The sequence below is a fragment of the Delphinapterus leucas genome, chromosome 18 (genome assembly GCF_059928025.1).
Source record: "Delphinapterus leucas isolate spDelLeu-1000000601 "Yukka" chromosome 18, BTC_Dleu_Yukka2, whole genome shotgun sequence".
Lineage (NCBI taxonomy): Eukaryota > Metazoa > Chordata > Mammalia > Artiodactyla > Monodontidae > Delphinapterus > Delphinapterus leucas.
The window spans coordinates 72605693-72620897 of record NC_143146.1 but is presented as its reverse complement, the minus strand read 5'-3'; the positions used below and the strand labels follow the sequence as shown (position 1 = coordinate 72620897).

General features: G+C 52.3%; 1 protein-coding gene across 2 annotated transcripts in view; it reads right to left on the bottom strand.

Annotated features, from left to right (window-relative positions):
- Nucleotides 1-14977, bottom strand: part of SLC7A1 (solute carrier family 7 member 1) — a 55317-nt gene extending 40340 nt beyond the window's left edge. Inside the window, exons 1-2 of one of the 2 annotated variants that reach the window (XM_089899689.1) lie at nucleotides 11994-14977; nucleotides 9637-9733 (exon numbers count right to left, since the gene is read on the bottom strand). The gene's annotated coding sequence lies outside the window, so the exon portion shown is untranslated. The remainder of the gene's footprint in view (nucleotides 1-9636; nucleotides 9734-11993) is intronic. The other variant, XM_022574574.3, reaches the window with a different exon arrangement.
- Between the last annotated feature and the right edge of the window lie 228 nt (nucleotides 14978-15205).

Sequence of the window (15205 nt, the reverse complement as noted above, 5' to 3'; positions counted from 1 at the left end):
TTACGTTACCCTCTCACGTGGGGAGGAATCTGTGCAACAGTCGACACCTACACTTTCAGTTTTTGACAGAAATCCTGTCATAGCAAGAGCCTCAGATGTGTCTTACTCCCGATTCATCTATTATCAAAGAGCACTTAACCTTATGTGTTATCCTCTCAGAAAAGCAAAGAAAATCTGCCCCTTTCCCACAGAATTTCTAACTCCAAGTTTTACTCTGGTAATCACTGTATAACAATAGGAGCAAGTGACCAGTGGGTCCAGACGTCAGAGATAAAGATGCTGTTTTCAAGGCGCCTGACAAAGGTGGGCAAGTGGGAACTGGATGACTTTTTTTTTTTTTACTCTCAAACGTCATGACAGTCCCATCACTGAAAAAGTCCGCTTAATGGCTCGTGGGAGGGAGGGGAAGAGGTCAGACGTAGGCTGCGGTAGACACTAAGTTCGTAAATCCTTTGGGGAAAGTCTCAATATTGAAATTTTATTGCCCATACTTGTGCTTTTCCTTTAAGCGATCTTTACAACGGTCCCAGACATGGGAGCCACCTAGAGTAAAATCTGCCCTTCCTGTGGGAGAATGATGCACCGTGGTCCACACGTGTCCCGGGCTAGAGAAAGTAGGTCCTTGCTAGGGCGCTCACCTGTGGGACACACAGACCGGGGGGCCGACAAGCCAGCAAACTCACTTCAGCTCTCCTACGGCCACGTGGGGGACTCCCCCCAGGAGCCCCCAAGGCTCTAGAGCGCATGCAGGTTTCACAAGGAAGGGAGCAGAGGGCCCACGACAGGGCCCTCTCAACCAGATGTGGTCCAAGGGGGTCCAAAAAAAGAGCGTTTCGGGACGTGGGCCATCGTGGGGACGGAGACTCACGGCAAGGAACAAAACCTGAGTTGAAGGAAGTTCTTCTCCAAGCCAGATTCACATCCCCCAGATGTCAGGAGGACCAGGTGCAAGAGCTTAAAGTTAAAAAAAACCTGTGGCCTGGAGGGGACCGGCTAATGCTGATGGAGACCCCACGTGTGGGCACGTGGAAGGAGGGAAGGGAACAACAGAAGGGAACCAAAAGCACGGGGGCGGGGAGGGGACAACACAGCGGGGAAGGTCTGCGGTGGGTGACAGCGGCCGGCTCACACCCCACGTCCTCAATGGGCAGCAGGAGCCTGTCTGCCTCCAGGACCCAGAGTCTCTCTTAAGGTCCCTCAAGATCTACACTTGTCTGACCCCAGGCAGCAGGGCCATGCTGAGGATAAAACTGAATTCCTCCAAAATTCGCATATCTCACAGCTGTTAAGATGCCCTGTGCTGACACGGCCAGGTTTAGGGAAAAGCATAAAGCCGGTCCCAACCCAGGAAGCAGAGCGTCAGGGCCGGGCCGAGGGGTGATGGGGCTCCTGAAGAGGGGTGTGGGACCAGGCTTAACGGTCCGTCTCAAAGACCACCACCTCCACGGGGAAGAAAAGGTCCACTCCACCCAGCGAGGATAGAGGCCTAAAGCCCGCCTGGGCCTGTCTCTGCTCCCAGTGAAGACACTTTGTGCTTGGCTGAAGTCCACAACCAATAGGTAATGTGGTCTCCACCGGCATGGGGGGCACAAGGCCCACCATCCCCGGCCTTACCAGAAAGCCAACCCCCAGGACCCCTGCCCCCGGGCTGACCCTTCCTACCGATTCAACAGAACTAACCGCAGGACGCGCCAGAGGCCTCTGAGGTCCCGTAAACTACGGCAGGTATGTTCTGCATCTCAGTCCTAACTCCCGGCCACCAGGCCCAGGAGGGCGGCCCTGGGGTCCAGCTCAGGCACGCACCCACCCCGCAGAGCAGCTTCCAGGGGCAGATTCCAATGCAGGGATGCCACAGGGAACTGGAACCGCTGACCACGGGCACAGCGCCCCCTGTGGGCCACGCACCAAGCCACTGAGGGGCAGGGAACCCTGTGGGGCTCGGGGGCTGAAACGGTGCCATCACCCACGACCACGCCTTGCAGAGGCCCAAGCAAACAATCCCAGGCTGAGAGCGAGGATGTGGCACCAGCTCGGGACCTAGAGCGAGATCGTCCAGGTGCAAATCTGCTACCAGACGGGGTGCAGACAGTGAAGTGTCTTCAGTAGTTCTAGTACCGTGGGAAAACGTCAAATTAAAAACTACATGATATGATCCCGATGGGGATTAAGTGGAGGTGGGGTGTAAATACCAAGATATTAACTGAGACTATCTTCCGGATCATGCATTGCAAAAAACAACAGGAACAACTAACATTTGGGGGCACCAGCCAAAGGGAAGATCCTTTACACAAATGATCTTATTTAATTCTCACATCACCATTTCCAGCAGGCAATACTTTGCATTCTGGAAATAGGGGGACCCAGGCAAGCTAGAACTCAGTCATTCCCAACCCTGGCCGCCCATCAGAGTCCCGTGGGGACAGTTTTTAAACTAACGATGCCGGCCCAGCGCAGACCAAGTGACTTCTGTGAAGTTCTCCCAGGTCACCTGGTGGAGGGCAGGCAAGCCAATCAAAGATGGAGTCGGGGCTCAGACCCACATCTTACTGCCTCCAGAGCTTTGAGCTGTTCTCTGAATTAGGATCTCCTGGGTCCTGGGGGTGTGCTGGGGGGGGAGAGAGGCTGTGTAAGAAAGAAGGGGGGGGCTTCCCTGGTGGCGCAGTGGTTGAGAGTCCACCTGCCGATGCAGGGGATACGGGTTCGTGCCCCGGTCCGGGAAGATCCCACATGCCGCGGAGCGGCTGGGCCCGTGAGCCATGGCCGCTGGGCCTGCGCGTCCGGAGCCTGTGCTCCGCAACGGGAGAGGCCACAACAGTGAGAGGCCCGCGTACCGCGAAAAAAAAAGAAAGAAAGAAGGGGGGACAGATGGCATAGCTAATGGCCAGGGGGAGCGGCCCCCCATCGTGGGGCTGAGCATCCACACGTCCCACCTGCAGGGCCCCATCTAGTCACCCTCCGTCCCCCCCAGCACGCAGGAGGCACCCAGCAGTGCTTACGGGACCGTTAACACGTAGAGTGCCCACAGCACACACTCAGTACTATCGCTGACTTAAATTCAGGAAACTAACAGGACACGGGCTGTCTTTCTGTCCTTCATCTTAGGTCATACACTCGGCGTGACCATCAACGACTAACGAGGGTCTGTCCATCAAAGGAGATCTTATTAGCTGGATATTTAAAGGTCTGATTCACCAAGGAGTTCGGTTCTGTTTCTCTAAATGAATACACAGGCAAGAAGATGCTAGCTGGGTTAAAATCTAAGCCAAGCGACATAGTCTGGTCTATGAAGCCCTGAAATAGTTCCGGATGGTCCCTCCTATCATGGGGGGTGTCCCATCCCCAGCCCACCCCGCTCCACTGTGGGGACAGCTGGACTCCCTGTCCCCTCTGCCCAGGGCTTTCGTGAGGCTCAGGTTCCTTGTGTTCAACTAGTTCGCGTGGCTGGGGCCTCAGTTTCCACATCTGAAAGATGGGGTGGCCCTACGGTCCTGCCCGTGCAGGAGCTCATGAGGACTAAATGAGGTAACCGATAAGCACACTGGGAAGAAAATCCCTCTAATGCCGAGCCAGCACTGCTTCTTCCTTTTTCAGTCTCAGCACCTACCCGTCGCCTCTGCCTCACAGAAGCAGGGGGCACACACTCCCCGGAAGCTCTGCGTTCCCGTCACAAGGCAGTCGTGAACTGACACCTCGCCAGACACTGTGAATGCTGCCTACTTAACCACACAACCTTTCCAACATTGTTTACCCAAATCCAAGAATGACAAGAGCCGAGCAGCCGGCGGGAGATCCAGTAAGTCCTTCTTCATGAAAACCAGATACAATCTGGAAACGTTTCCTCCTAAAGCCAGCAGGATGTGATTAGAGAGTCTTTATGTCTCTGGACGGCATTTCCATCACTAGGGAGGCCACGCTTTATCAGGACACATGCCCGGTTTTGTGTGCAGAAACACGTTACAACAGAAATGCGTGTTCCGTCAGGAGCTCCGAGCTCCTCTGACACATACCTTAGCCAGACTTATTCTCCAGGATGTAAAGAAAACAAAGTTCTCTCCCTGGTTCACAGCGACATGAAACCGAGCAACGTACAAACTCTGGGGGGAGGGTCCAGGGGGAGACTCGTCACCTCGGCCCTCCAGTGCAGGGTCCACGAACCTGAGCCCCACAGGGGCCCGGTCCTGAGCGGGGAGGCTTCATCAAGCCGTGCGCGTGTGAACTGTGGGCACTTCACCTGGGCCTTGACGACCGTTACCAAACTGGCTCTCCAATCTCAAATGGAAAAGAAATGTCTTAAATACACTTCCCCTAAGACAGGGCTCAGACTGACTCTCACAACATTGCCTCTTCAATTCTCTAGGCCTCTAAGGCATCCTGAAAGGTCAATTAGTTTTCGGTGGCTCCTTCTAGAAACGTCCTCTTTCAAAATGCCCCAGGACACCTGGCATCTGGAACCAGAGCAGGCAGGGGGTTCCTGCCAGGCTGATCTAATTCCGCTGCACAGTCAGACCGTTATTCTTCCATGTACTCAGTTACTCACTCAACAAACCCTAACACACCCAGGCAGCGCACCGATTTACCCGTAAGCCTGCGCCTACCTTAATCCCCAAATGCCTGTAATTTCCTCCCTTCCCCCAGTCTTCCCACCGTCACAAGCAACTCTGAAAAAACTCGGAATTTCCAGAAAATGCACTGGTTCAAAAGTAAAGAAGGTGTGAAAAATCAGGGACAGTCTCCCAAAACTGAGCTGAAGAAGAGACTCTTGGGGAGCTGGGGTCCACTGGAAACCAGCACTGCTCTACACGACACCAGCTCTTCGCCAGACACACACACGAGGTCATTTCGTCCTCACCAGAAACCAGCACAGGTTTAGGAAAAACGAAGTGGTTCACAGGTTATTCAAAAGCTGGGAGAGAGAAACTTGTAGATCCGTGTTTCTGTGCTATGCATTGTGCGGGACATACGTGAACTTTAAGGTTCACCTCCCACCTTTCAGCAGGTCACACCCTGACCTGCCTGGGAGACGAAGCTCAGGCCCACTGCGCCGCAGGTGATCCTGGCCAGACTGCACAGGTGAGGCTGGGCCGGGGTGTGGGGAGCTGGACCGGCCAGGGCCGTGCGCCTAGGAAAGTCACGGGTGGGCAGCTGAGGGGTTCACACTCGAGATGTCAAAGTTTCGTGCAGAGGAAGGGCATCAACAACCTACACCGGGAGGATTAATCAGGTCTTGTGCAGGACAGACTAGAGGGTAACGGCCTTCTGTACTTGGGTAGCAAATCGATATGTTCCCCTTTGAGCAGGGTATTTTAATCCAACTAATGAAGCCCCTTTGCGCAAGCAAATGCTATATTCTTTCATATGTACCAGCATTTGTTTCCCGTCCCTGTTTTCTCCCCTCAGAGCCCTGAACTATTCCCAGCACCCACGCCCTGGTTACCATGGGGATTATCTGCGCGGGGTGGGGTGCGCCCTGCAGGAATAACCCGTAGTAGGAAATGCATGTTTTATGATGGGTCTTGCTGGCGTACTGGCAACCTACTTTCACTGGTGACCAAAACTTCAGACACTCACCCCCAAGAGAAGAGCATTTACAATTTGAAAGAAACACCACGGCCTCCCTCGTGGCTCGCCACCTCACCTGTTTTCCTGCCACAAGGTTTCCTCTCACATCACACACTTAGAGGACACGTCCAGTGGGTGGTAACAGAATGCCTCCGTTACAGAGAACGTGATGCCGTTTAGCCCAAGTCACTGTGAGGCATCGGAAGCAAAGGGCCAGTTGCACGAGGGCCTGTGAATACCGGAATGCAGGACCGAGTGACCAAAGGCCAGGAGAGAGTGGGCCAGAGGATAAGGCTGAGCCCGAGACGGAGAAAGCAGCCCAGAGTGCTGGACACGAGACCAGAGCTGGCCGGTGGTGCTGAGTGTGAAGGGGCTGTTTTCCTGCACGTCAGATGGACCGTGTGTACACCATATGTCACAGGCAGAGCCCCCAGCTCTGCTGTAATGGACACTCCAGTGCAATAACCTTAAGGACAGGCTGTCCCTCCAGAATGTCACCCGAACGTGACCCCAGGGCCTCGCCATAAGCCAACGTTCAATGTCCGGACTGCAGTGAACTGAAATTCTCCCTTCTCTGGTCCCCACTTAATGACACTTAGAACCCACATCATCAGAGAACGAGGAAACACAGCACAGACTTCTCCTAACGCTTTTAAGGAATTCTTAAAGGCTGAAAATAGAAGTTGCAACTTATGCCCCAAATAATGCTCTCTACACGCCCCACTGCACAGAAAGACCCACGAAGAGGGCGCCTGCCTTCTTTCTAGAAATTCACAGCCGCATCAGTCACCTGAGACTCAGGGTCACATTTTCCTATACAAAAATGGGACAAAGCCACCACTGGGTTCTAAAGCAGCTCACAAAAAGCAGTTTAACCCGAAACGTTCCTGAAGTGCATCCGAGCTCTCTGGAGCTGCCCACTGCCCAGCGGGGTCAGTGAGGGCACAGGGACACCGACGTGGGTTGGGAGAATAAATGGATCCTGTAGAAGTTGTGATCCTTTAATAGCTGTAAAGTCATGGGTCACTGTGGAAAAAAGAAAGGAGCAAAACAATTTTTCACCAAAATGAATATCAGATGGGAGCACATTTAATCCCTCCTCTCAGGGCAAGGAAAGGTGATCTGCGGTGGACGGTGTCTAAGGTGGCCCGTGGCCCACGCCCCCTGGTGGGAGTGGGAGTGGGGTGGGAGCTGGGGCTTGCCTCTCCCAGCAGAACCTGGCAAAGGGGAGGGATGTCACCCCACAATTATGTGATACTATTTAAGGCTCTGTCTTACCAGCTTGAGGAAGTGAGTGGCCACACTGGGAAAACCCAAGCGGCAGTCAATGTGGCCTCCAAGTCAGCCAGCGAGAGGCTGGGGCCCTAAGTCCCAAAACCATGAGGACATGGATTTGGCCAACAACCCAAGGAAGCCTGGACACAGATCCCATCCCCAGCTGAGCCTTCAGCTGAGAACCAGGTCCTGGTCCACAGCCTGACTGCAGCTTCACGGTGCTCCAGGCACCTCGCTAGCTAAGCCACGCTCTGACTCCCGACCAGATGAACCATGAGAAGACAGATGTCTTAGGCCCCTAAGTCTGCGGTGTGTGTGCAGTGACAGCTGACTAATCCATGGTCCAGACAGCCACGAGATAACAAGTGAGTCTGCATTCACTTTCTCTTTAAACCTTCAAGGACCCAAAAACCAGAGCCCAACGTTTCTTTAACTTTCTCTGCTTCAGTGATGGAGTTAACCTTTAATTCACCTGAAACTATTTTTTCTTGGTTAAGGCGGAATGATTTGAAAGGAATTTCCTCTTTCTGGAAGAATGGTGTACATTAAATAGCTATTATTTCACTTTTAAAAAATGGTGTTTCTACCCTGTGCCCCTCTTTTAGGACTTGCAGGAGCTACAAAGATAAGGAATATGCTGTCCCTGCTCTCAGGGTGCTCGCAGCCTGGAAAAAAGACCAAATTAGCCATCCATCCATCCAACAAGTATTTATCTGACGGACACCTGCTATATGCCTCTCCCTTCCCTGTGCTATAGGGAAAAAACAAAGTTCCCTGCTCTCCTGGCAGGAGAAGACAATACAACAAACCAAAGAGCACAAACAGGCGGCAGAGACCCGAGCCCTCCGGAGACACGTCACCTCCGCTGCCACCTGGCACCTGGCCTCTTCACTCAGGAAGGGCGCCGTCACGGTGTGGCCGGTGGGCTGTGAAGTCCCCTGATTTAGACACGGTTCAGGACCTGCCCGAGCACTAGGAACCATCCAGGGCTTCCCCAGACACCTCATCACGGCCCTGCCGCCCCGAGAAGCCAGCAACCTGAGGCTCTTCACTCAAATGTGAACACTCCCCGCAGCCTGGGTGCCAGGTAACAGAGGAAGGGGCTCTAGGAGAGGCTGAGCAGCAGAGAGGAGGGGATGCAGCGTGAACAACTCTCACTTAAGCACTTCTACTAAACAGGTGCTGAAAACGAGGAGGAGAGACCAGGCTGCTCAAGGCTCACGATGGGACGCGCTCCCACTTCCCTGCTGCACGGATCTAACCTGACCCTTCGGGGAAGTGCGCCCGGGAACCTTTGCTTCTGACATTTACAAGCTGCAACAGCCTCCTAAACAAGGTGCTCACTCAGAGCATCGACCTCTCGGGAAGGAGGAGCTGGGGAGCCACGCCCGTCCCTGAGAGGCGCCTCCATGTGGCAAAGGTCACGGCTACACGTCCACCAAGCCGCCTGATGAAGGACTCAGAGGGCTGCAGATCCTGATCGTGTGTGCGTTCTTAATACGGCTCCATACTCGGAAGTAACAATATGAACGGCCCCAAATGACTGGAAGATTGCAGGGCGGCGGGGGAGTCAGGTGCAGTTCTTTTACACACACACAGCTGAAAACCCCTTGTGATAAATGAAACAGTGACGATAATGACTGTCTGCACACTCAGCGACCCTGTTTTCTTAACCAAAACCTAAGCAGAGCAACAGCTTTCCAGCATTTTTACCGTAGAATCCTTTCCCCAAACTACACCCTATGCCAAACCCAAATACAAGCATCAGGGGAAGGTGGACCCACTCTTATGTAAAGGGACAAGGGGTGAGCAGCCCCCCTGCTGGCCTTGACCTTCCCCGCCCTGCTCCTGTGCCCCACCCCTGCCCAGGACTCCAGGGCTCCAAGGACCAGCCCGAAATACACCGACCTACAGCAGGTCGTTATAGCCCCTGAACCCAAGAACGAGCTACGGGAGAATTCTTAAGGACAAGAATGACAAGCAGAGGAGTGAGAGGCACAGGAGCAAGACAAGAAGCTTGGGAGCAGAATGGAAGGTGGAACTGGCCCTTGACCTTGAGAAACCACAAAGTCTCCCAGAGTCAAAGGCAGACACGGAGCGGATGCATCACGGCCGAGGCTCTGTGGCCGCCCACGGGGCACAGTCCCTCCAAGGGCTGCAGATCAGGCGGCGCCCGGAGTGAGGGAACATCCTCTCCCCACGGAGCCCTGCACCGAAGGCCTTGCTGTTGCAGGACGTTAAGAGGTCTGTACGAAGCAGAAGTGCAGGTAAGAATTCAAGAACCCATTAGAGTGAAAAGACAAACCTTTACTGGTGAGTCGATGGGACGGAAGAGCTGGATGGGCGCAGCAGTGAGACATTAAAAAGACAACTTAGGGGGGCTTCCCTGGTGGCGCAGTGGTTGAGAGTCTGCCTGCCAATGCAGGGGACACGGGTTCGAGCCCTGCTCCGGGAAGATCCCACATGCCGCAGAGCAACTGGGCCCGTGTGCCACAACTACTGAGCCTGCGCGTCTGGAGCCTGTGCTCCGCAACAAGAGAGGCCGAGATAGTGAGAGGCCCGCGCACCGCAGTGAAGAGTGGCCCCCGCTCGCCACAACTAGAGAAAGCCCTCGCAAAGGAACGAAGACCCAACACAGTCAAAAATGAATAAATAAATAAATTTAAAAAAAAAAAAAAGACAACTTAGGGCTTAGTTATCAGTTAACTTAAAAAGCCAGTGGCCAGCGAAACCCCTAAATGAGTAACATTCCAGCAAAAAAGAGCAGACTCCCCTGCCGGGGTGCTGACAGGCAGACCGTACCTGGCCTGTGGCGTGAGGACTGTCACCTTGTCACCCGAGGATCCCTGGGTCCTGGAGCGAAGACGTCTCAGGAGGGACGAGACAGGGCTGCAGGCTCCTGGGAGGCAAGGAAGAGACGTTAGACTCCATCTTTTCTGACCCCAGAACCTCCAAGCCTGCGGCCATCGCAGGGAGGAAAGATTCTGTTCAGCTCAGCATCCGGAAGGCAGACGAGGTCCCACCACGGGGACAGAGCAGCACGCGGGGAGCACCGCTGGGGAGAAGATGGGAAACCAGACCAGACGGCCTCCAAACCAGAGGTTCTACCCCGCCACCGCTACAAACGTGGGGTCATGTCTAAGTAAGGACGACAGCAAAGCATCTTCCAGACAGGCTACGCCCACACATCCAGGACACAGAGGTGGAGCTGTGCGCGCTCTGCGGCCCTGCGAGGGGCCAGCCCGGGGAGCAAGTGCTCTCCTGACGCTGGCATTGAGAACCGAGGTCAGCAGGGGCAGAAAGCCTCAGCTGCGTCCTCCAGGAAACGCGGGACTCCAACCTGTGCGATCGGCCCCTCTCCTGTCCTTGCTGGCACGTGCAGTGTCAGGGCACCAGTGCAGAGCATAAGCACTAGTACACCACCCTCGCGGGCCCTGCGCAGCCACCTGCCCGTGACTTCCGATGGGCCACACACTGCTCCGACGCGGGGCGTGCTCTGTCACCACATGCCGGGGCAGCGGCCTGCAGTCCCGGAAGGCATGAATGCGGTGACGGTCACTCCTCACAGGGGCATCCAGGAAGAACCTCCTGGACGAGTGGCATAAAAAGTCCTCTGTCTTCCCAACTGCGGCGTCCCTACTCTACACAGGCTCATGCACCCACCCACCCAGGAGCTGGGGTGGTTTAGCTAAGCTTCCTGCGTACGACTCTGCACCTGATGTGAACCCAGGTGCGGATTAGTGCTGAGCCAAAAGCTCACGTGAAGATGCTCATCAGCAGCTCAAGCTGCATCACTTCAACGCAGCAAAGCAGGTTTCCAGCGGCTGCAGCCAACCGCTCCACCCCACCAACACCTTCTGTATATTGATTCTGTGCTAATGTCTCAGCCTTTGCCACTTCCCACTTTGAAAATGTCCAAACCTACATGAAAGCTAATGCACATATTTACACACTTTTCATCTACATTTGCCAATACGTAACATTTTGCCACATCTGCTCTATCGTTATGTAAATATACACTTTTCTCACGCACCGTCTGATACTGAGCTGTAATAGCTAATATGACACTTGACCTCTAAGTACTTTGGTAACTCCCAAGGATGAAACTCACCCACATAACTGTAACGTCACTTGTTAGAAACCGAATATTCATTCAGTAGCCTCTAAAACACAGCCCACGATCAAATGTCCAAAACCAACAACATACTGGCATTTGTCTGTCATGGGCCAAGTACCACAAGAGCAGTGAGAGAAACGAAGATGAGTTAAGGCCCAGGTTCACAGCCCAGGGGGAGACAGACACACAGATCCTTCCTGGGAGCTGGGCACAAAGGGGGAGCTGACTCACACGCGAGTCTCTGTCTTGGCAGAAGAGAAAGTGATGGCTCCACCTGAAGACCTCAGCAAAGGTCTCTGCAATTTGGGGCTTTTCAGAGGATGAGGTTACCCAACTTACACGCAGAGAGCGGGAACGGAACACAAAAACGGAGAGGCTAGAATATGACAGCCAGAACAGTGCCGCCCAACCCCAAAATGTCCAAAGCCTACCTCTGGGAACTTGTGACTACGTCAGGTTACATGACAGGGAGGCTGCAGAAGGAACGAAGGTGCTCATCAGCTGACCTTGGATGAGACGCTCCCGGGGTGGGTCTGATATGTAATCCCCAGGGTCCCTGAAGGGTGGGGGAGGGGGCGGGCAGCCTCCAGAAGCCCACAAAGGCAAGGAACTGGATTCTCTCGAGAGCCCTAAGAAAGGAACACACCCTCCCAACACCTGGACGTGAGCCCAGTGAGACCTATTCTGGACTTCTGACCTGCAGAACTGAAGACTAATATTAGGTTGGCCAAAAAGTAAGGTGTTAACGGAACATCCCGAATGAACTTTTTGGCCAACCCAGTAAATTTGTGTTGTTTTAAAGCCTTTTTTTTTTTTTTTCACGTAGAGGCTTGAAACAAGGCTGGAAACTGTCAAAGTGCTCAGGGCTGGGGCCGAGTCATCGAGTCCAGCTGCCAAGAACCATGATAGGATCTGTATTTTAGGAAGAAAGCCCCGGAATGAACGGAACAGAATCCGGAAGGAAAACAACTGGCGATGCTTGCTGCCGAGGATAGAATTTGAGCTTTCAAGCAAAAATCCTAGAACTGTGGAAAACCGGTACCTGTCACCAAGATCTCAGTCGACAGCTTCCCCAAACTTAGAGTTTTCTGAAGACTTTGGTGGTGATGTTAACAAATGTGTTTCTAGAAAACATATACGATGAAATCTGTCAACGCTTAGATCTGGATCATTCAGTGAAACAGTCACATCCACCGAAACAGAATCACAGATGGGTAAAAGATTGATTAAGTACAAAATAGACCCATTTCAGAGTACAAAAAGCTCACGGATATGGTTTCAGACTCCACGGGGTACCAGCTACCACCTGTCGAGTTTTTGTGCGGTACCAAAAAATCTCCACAATCACCTGAAAAGGCTACTAAAGTACTCTTCCTCTTCCAAGTACAGATCTGCGGCCACATTTTCTTTATGTATTTCAACTAAAACAGTACATCAAAACTGAATGAGGTATAATCAGACATAAGAACAAAGTGGCCTTCTGTCAAGCCAAACATTAAAGAGATTTGTAAATATGGAAAACACCACCACTCTTATTAAACTCTTTTTGTTTTGGAAACTAGTTGTTTTCCATAACAAATGTTACTTGTTAATGTAAAATCGTTTAGTGTTATTGTTACTTTTTGCAGGACTAATACATAAGTATTTTAAGTTGTTCTGAATTTTAATTTGTAATGTGATACATACAACCCACATAAGCGAAAGTTCTGTGGAGTTCTCAACAATTTTTTTTAAATTTTATTTATTTACTTACTTACTTATTTATTTTATTTTTTGCTGCGTTGGGTCCCCGTTGCTGCGCGCGGGCTTTCTCTAGTTGCGGCGAGCGGGGGCTACTCTTCGTTGTGGTGCACAGGCTTCTCATTGCGGTGGCTTCCCTTGCTGCGGAGCAGGGGCTCTAGGCGCCTGGGCTTCAGTAGCTGTCGCACGTGGGCTCAAGAGCGCAGGCTTCGTTGTCCCGCGGCATGTGGGATCTTGCCGGACCAGGGCTCGAACCCTTGTCCCCTGCACTGGCAGGTGGACTCTCAACCACTGCGCCACCAGGGAAGCCCCTCAATAATCTTTGAGAGTGAAAAGGGTCCTGAGATCAAACAGCTTGAGGACCGCTGCTTTAGGGATGCCACACGGTGTGGACTCAGCCAGGCTGACACAGGCCCCGTCAGCAGAGCTGCCCTCCTGCTTCCTTAGGCAGGACGAGGCAGCCTGAGAGGGAGCCTCATTCTGCTCACATTTCCCTGTCATGGTATCAAAGCAGTTAATGCCAAACTGAAGTGCTAAAGAAAGGCCTGCCGTACATTAAACCAGGCTGAACCCACCAGGATTAATGGGATTGGAATGCATAGTAATAAAACTCATTAGCACTGCTTTTCTTTAATCCAAGAATGTTTCAACCGATTTGTTCTACTTCGGATTTGAAAAATTTCACTTGTTAAAAACAGGGTAGTGAGAATGCTACAACCACCTCATACCTAAAGAATGTGATTTCACTCCTTTCATAAGTACAGCAAGCAGCATTCCAACACCACCCTTGCCGGGCCTCCAAGGGCACAGACACTGCACAGGTGTGACCATGACACCACGTGGCTCTGTGTAACAGGGGACACCCACACACTGCTGGGAAATACATACATAGAATAACCCGAAAACATCAGCCAACGTACTTCCACTGAATAGTTTCCACTGAATAATTCCAAAGGAATCAGGTCTTCCCATCAAGTACGTTGATGGCAACTACTAAACAGGTTTTTGGCTTTATTGAACACGACGCCCAACTCTGGGGCGGCTTAAACAGCTGCTCTGCCTTTGAATGAGTTTGCGTATTGTTCTTCATGCCACAAACGTCTCTGAGTGCCAGCTACACTTCTGGAAACCAGAGATGCAGCGGTGAACTAACTAGGCCAAAATCCTGCCTCGGCAGAATTTACATTCTGCGACTAGGAACACGTCTTTGAAAAATAAGGATGCATGAAATATCAACAGGAGGTAGCACGCTTCTGAGCTCCTAAAGCAATTCCATGAAATTATTAGAAATAAGATGAGCCCCCCCCATTATACGAGCGAATGCTCCAGCCCATGAGAAGGTGAGATATGAAGGTCATTGTAAGGAATGAAGCTATAAGAACAGAGTTCAACGCAGTTAGGGGAATTCTGTTAAGTCTTCTGACTGCAACCAAGCACTGTGGCAAGAACAGAGCTCCCTGGCTGGCCTCGAGCCCCTGGAACAGACAAGGACCTCCCAAGGGGATGCATGGGGGGTTGGAAGCCTGGAAGGAGGGCATCTGTAGTTTAAAAAACAAATATTTTAATTAAATTTTTTCTTTGGTATGAATAGTTTTGAAATTTCAGCACGAGATTTTTGTTTGTTAAAAGGGAGCATGGACTCAGAGGCTGACGAGTACCGCGAAGAAGTTAATATCCTTCCTGTTCAAGGAAAGAGAGGGATGAGGGACTCAAAACCTGAGTGGGGGAGAGAGGCCTCCAGGCATCACCCAAGGATCCAAAACTGTCCTCAGAGACGCTCGCACTTTGTTCCCCTTTCCGTTATGACCCTGCAGGACGGGCGCCATGGGGCTGCATCAAGAACTGACATCACGGCAGCTGCTCCTGCCATGTGCCGAGAGCTGGTGACTCCGACATGGCCTTCCAGACCACCAGAACCTGGGAGCGATCCCCTCTGTCCTGAGCCTTCCAGTCTTGAAGCTCTGCATTTGGCATTTATCCAGAAAGGAGCCGACTGTCATAGACTGAAATAATACACTCACGAGGGGCCGACCTGGCCGGTACCGGAAACCACAGTACTTTTACACATCGTGTCCCCAGCCTTCCCCGCGACCCACACCTCCTGCCGCCCAGGGCTCTATGAGGGCAGGCCATGCTCTTGTTCACAGGTGCTCAGTGAGAAAGGACTGGCTTCCACCTGAGGACAGGGGGCTCGTGATGACGGGGGGTCTTACAGCTATTGCTAAATCCGTTCCCCAGAATGGATTCCAGCGTCCACTGAGACTGTGACTATATCACCTCTTCCCACAATTTCCATTGTCCACCCTGTTTCCACCTTTACTGGGGACCAACACCAGTTTCTGTCCACCCGCTAAGGCAGCAATAACATTTAAACATAAAAGCTGTTTGAAAGACCTCACAATATATATAGCCACCTGTGGTTCTACAATGCTTATTAGGGGGGAAAAAAGTTACAAATTCTAAAGGAAATGTGGTCAAAGAAGTAACAGCAAGATATTAATCCCACTCCCAGCC